This window comes from Triticum aestivum, chromosome 2B (assembly GCF_018294505.1).
Source record: "Triticum aestivum cultivar Chinese Spring chromosome 2B, IWGSC CS RefSeq v2.1, whole genome shotgun sequence".
NCBI classification, from domain to species: Eukaryota; Viridiplantae; Streptophyta; class Magnoliopsida; order Poales; family Poaceae; genus Triticum; species Triticum aestivum.
This window is the reverse complement of record NC_057798.1, coordinates 399,727,034-399,732,529: the sequence shown is the minus strand read 5'-3', so window position 1 is coordinate 399,732,529 and position 5,496 is coordinate 399,727,034.

Below are 5,496 nucleotides of genomic sequence, written 5' to 3'. Positions count from 1 at the left end.
GGCAAAGTGGATAGGAAAGAGTCTTGCTTCCATTCCACTAGCCAAGAATAAGGAGAGTGACTTTCTCTTTTGAACCTCTTAAGCTGACTTGAAAAAAAATTGGTACACCCCTCAGAGATATAGGGACCGCCATGCTCGTCCACTTTCTTGATAAACGACTCGATGCATTTTCTCTTCCTTGCCGCTGAGACTGAGACATATCAAAAAGATCTATTACTAAAAGGAGATTGGGATCATCCTGTGGTTACCGGATGATGGGAATAACTAAGCATAAATTTGGAAATGAGCACGAAATGTCTATAAATGAATTTTCTCATTATTCGTTATTGCCGGGTCTTTTCGTTGCATTCACTTACAACAAGAAACAACCACCAGCGTTTGGTGCAGCACTTGCATTTTGGTGCATTCTTCTTCCTTTCCTTGGTCTTTCGTTCCGTCATATTCCAAATAACTTATCTAATTACAACGTATTAACCGCTAATGCACCTTTTTTTATCAAATCTCAGGGACATGGTCTAATCATGAGGGTAGTATTTTATCATGGTGGTGGATCCCCAGTTTTTATGGATTCCTTTTTTGTTATTGGGGTCGACCCCAAAGCCATAATGTCTCAAAACGAAGAGGCTATAGAGAAACTTTGATTTTTTTCCTTTGTCTCGAACTTCGTGAAGAACTCCATTCTATCTCTCCAACAAAAAAGTTGGGTTGCGCCCCAGTTGTACACTCCCTTCATTCGGAGAACCCTTGTTGATTCTGAACTTCGTTCGCAAAGTAAGCGTCCTTTTAACGGGCCAGCCCTTTTTAATGCGCCACTTGACCCTGTTTTGAAAATGAGCTTTTCTCTTCTGGGCGCTGGGCGCTCCCGTGGTTCGCAAGAAGGAAAAAGGACTAATCTTTTGTTACATCTGGCACGAGATGAAAAAGAGAGAGCTTCGTCTATCGATGAACAGCAGATTGACGGAGCTCTTGGCATTGCTTTGTTTTTCTCTCCTTTCCTATCAGCGAGTTCCGATCCTTTTGTTCGAAATTTCTTCGTTCGTACCGAACCGCTTGCAGAATCAAATCCAGTTCCACAAGATCCTATATCAGCTATACATCCTCCTTGCATTTATGCCGGAGATGTAGCCAGTGCTATGGGCTTTGGGTTATGTAGATCAAAAATGATGAATGGGATTGTGGCACTCCACTCGCCGCCAATGCGGAAGGATGCCGCCGAAAAGAATGGAACGCTGCTTCGCTCTGCTGGATGCGTCCGATCCCATATAAGAAGCTCGCTCTTTACCCGATCATTCAAACATTTTGTGGGCGGCGCGCCTGCTCTATTGTTGCGTAGCAATAGAAGCCTGCTCATGCAGCTTCGGCGGCGCTTTTTCGCCTTCTCTTCGCTCTGGACAGGAGCGCTAATGGAACGGGGAGGGAGCAGGCGAAGCATGTCGTTCGTAATGGAAAGAAAGACACCACTACTTCGCCTTTTTGTTGGACCGCCGGCGCGAACACAGTGGTCTCTGACCAGGACCAGGAACCAATTCGAATTTGGATCTTGACATGTCGGTTGTTTTTAACCGTAGGCATCTCGCCAGGAAGTTGGTGGGCTCATCATGAATTAGGTCGGGGTGGCTGGTGGTTTCGGGATCCCGTAGAAAATGCGTCTTTTATGCCTCGGGTATTAGCCACAGCTCGTATTCATTCAGTAATTCTACCCCTTCTTCATTCTTGGACCTCGCTTCTGAATATTTTGACTCTTCCATGTTGTGTCTTAGGAACCTTTTCAATACGGTCCGGATTGCTAGCTCCCGTTCATAGTTCCGCTACAGACGATACACGAGGAAGATTTTTATGGCGGTTCTTCCTTCTAATTACAGGCATATCTATGACTCTTTTTTACCAGATGAAGCAGGAGGCATCGGTCCGTAGAACCTATAAAAAAGAGATGGTTGTGGCGCGAAGTACTCTTGTGCACCTACATCACTCGGCTCACGCGCAACCCCGCCCCGTTATGTTATGTTATGGAAGAATTTAGCTTCTTGCTAGGCTGGTTATTCAGAGCTAGCAACTGGCTGCCGGATTTCGTCCCATCCGAAGCGCTTCGGAAGTCACTCTGGCGTGGCGCTACTAGATACTTCTGATCAATAGGAATAGGAGGAAAAAAAGCTTATGATGAGCATCTATTGGAGTCGATCATTTCCAAGATCTAATTCTAGTTTCTTATTATGTAGTGGAAACGCCTCACAATCTTCAGTTTTACACTTACGCTTAAGGGAAGAAATGTTCTTGGTGGATGCAGGCCCTGGTACCCCCAAAATTTGTATGCAAGATGAGCTTACAGGACTGCCAATCAAGCGAGCCACCAGGTTTGAGAATAAGGTGGGATCCAAGAATGTAGTGGCTGGTGAATCACTGATCAAAAAGCGGATTTTTGAGAGATTCTTCATCGATCTAGTGGCCGATGAATCACTGATCAAAGAGCGAGCAGCCGCCAGGTTTAATGATTTTGTGGGATCCCTGGATGTAGCGGCTGGCGAACCGCTTCTTCTTCCACAAAGATTCAGACAAAACTGAGCTTGGATAGAACTGAAGAAGATTTGGCGAACGAAGAAAAAGGTCAAAGGGTTTATTATAAAAAAATCAAAGGAGGTTATTCAGTAGCCATCGCGGGTTTCACTACTTTTCTTCCATTCAAAAAAGCTCTTCTAAAAAAAGGATAGCGAATGATCGATTCACCATTGATAGCACTAACCCTAAAAGGAGGGATATTGTGATAATAGCGGCAGATCAAACAAGAACTTGATGAAAAGATAGAAAAAAATTATGAAAAATCGTAAGCCCACCTTAATCCATTTTGTTGAGGATCTTGCACTTATTCCGGCCCTATATTTACATAGCCAAGAAAGGCTCTGGCGATCATGCGTGACTGGCGGAGCGCCTATCGCCCTGGCACGGCACTCTAAAATGCATGTTGGGTTGGGCCAGCAAGAAGACTTCGACTAGGGAGACGAAGAATGGAATTGAAGAAGGCAGCATAGTCTAAGATAACAGAATGGAACACCAACCAACAAGTAAGTGGTGGATTTGGATGGAGTCTCGCAGAAGAAGAGTACGCGCGCTAGCGCGCCCCAAGACGTTAGTCCTTTTTCTGCTTGCTGGCCAAGGTCAGTTTACTGAATCCCCCTTCCAAACACCAACCCAATCTCCATTCCTTGATGAGAAATGAGCAAGACCATATGTTTATCAAAAATATAGCCCCTATATAAACCTAGCCCTTACTACCCGAACTTCTTACCTTCAAATAGGACTAACTGCCCGAACCCGCTTGCTTATCTTCATCGATCTAATTAAGTTAAGCAGTGGTTATTTTTTTTAAGTGACTAGAACTTCTATCAACTACTATTCTAGCACCCAGCTGTGCCATGTGTTTATTCTGTTCTATTCTATTCTTCAGGTATTCCTTTGAATAACTCATCTTTTCAGGTAAGACAATTTGAAGATCTTCTTAGTCAGCCTATCTGTATTCTTATCCTCTAGTGCGGATCCAATCAGATTTTATAAAGCCAAGGCCTGACATCCATTGTGGGGATCATCTTTTATCGGGAGACATGGCCTGGTGGTTTCTGATCGAGATTCCTAATCAATAGGGCGAAGAGCTCTTCGCATGATCTGGTCCTACCTTTTGTCCATGCTATTTTTTTGTCCCTTCTCAGCTGATGTCCTTACTCCGGATAAATTGGAACACATTGATTCCGTTCGTTCCTGCCCTTCGCTTCAGGCCATAGTGCTTCTGAATTATTTCTATACCCCTTTGATGATGCAGCCTCTGACTCTCGTGGGTAAACTCCTACTTGATTAGTTAGAACTTCTCTGTCTCAACTCGTGGACCTATCTATCTTCTTCTTTTTAAGAGATAGGGGTTTGCTATTCTCACGGATTGCTCATATTTATTTACCCCATTGAATAGTTTTTGCCTTGTTTCAGCCCTTCCTTCATCTGAACCTTCCAAGAACTAATCTATCTTTATGGGGAAGACCCTTCATCTGACCTCCGGGCTACCCTGTCAATTGTAAAAAGTAGTTGAGTCGTGTCTCGTAGGAGCAAAAAGAGTGAAATGAGGACGTAAGCCCCCTAGGTCTTCCTCTTCCTTCTAAACTAATTGCTTTCGCTTGACTCTTCCAGTCAAAAAGTATACTGAGTGGTTGAAGGAAAGCGAAAAGGAATGGCTTTTTCATGTACCAGATCCGGTGAGCCAGACATCAAGCAAAAATGGACATACAATCAAAGAGTAAGGAGCAGTTATTTGCAATGACGGGTGGATTTGTCAGAGCTGCAAGGAGAGACTCGGTTATGGCGCGATAAAGATCTTGCTTCAATGCTCGGATTCAGGTAGAAAGTAAGAGCAGTAGCATATTCATAGGAGAGCTTTGTACTTGAAATTAGTAGTCTCGGTAGTTGGAAAAAAGCTCTAAATACAGATTCAAAGCATCAAGATAGGTAGTCCTATCATTAGTTGGCCAGTCATAGCAATTTAAGTAGAAAGCTTGCTTCGGGATCAGATCATTCAACTAAAGCTGTCAGGCCGGGTAGGCTTTGAGGAACATTGGGGGTTCCTTATGTTGCGACTGAGCAGATATGTCTATTGTGCCCGGCAAAAACAGATTTGCAAGGAGTTTGCCAAAGGCTTTCTCATTCGGATAAAAACAATTTCAAGTATATTTCCCTTCTCCATTCTCTGCTCGGATGATTGTCGCTTGTGTTAATTTCATTGTTGTGGGTCCCGTGTGTGCTCGAATAAGATTGTTTTAGGATTCTATTTAGTTGAATTTCTTGACTCCGCGGTGCTGGTTATCGAGTTTATGGCGCCGCCGACCATCCAAAAAGTCAAAGATGGCGTCGGCATTTACTTATTATGCTCTCTTCTAATAGTGGTCCCTTGGTATTCAGGTTGTAAAATCCTGATAGGAAAGTCGACTGTTATACCTTGTTTTTGTAATGGCCTATCTTCTTTAAAAAGCCGAAAGATAAGGATTTCGCAAAACTTTTGCGTTCCTTTTTCTTTGAAAAGAAAACCTTACCATTTTTGGGCCGCTGTTACCATTTCCATTTCCTGAACCTAAACCTAACTAATACTTAGTTGTTTCCATTTCCTCATCTGGTGATAGATCCTCATCTTCTTCTGGCTCAAATCCCTTTTTCATATCCAGGGCAGGCTTTAGGTACGCTTTAGTTTGAAATCATTAAAGATATGCTCGACCTCGTTTATGTCCATGGTATCATTGTACGTACCTTCTACTATCAACCAGATGAGATAGGGCTTTGAAAGGTCAGAGTCAGTCTCCTCTTTTTTAGGTCGTTTAGCAGTTCCCCAACCAGCTTTCTCCCCGAGAAAGCCTTCCTGAGATTCAAAGAAAAAGGTTTGAAGGTTGATCTCTGGGATCAGTGATAGTTCGGAACCAGCAAAGGGAGGATGAAAAGCCGTAGTGCTAACGCACGCCCTGTAGTTTTGAA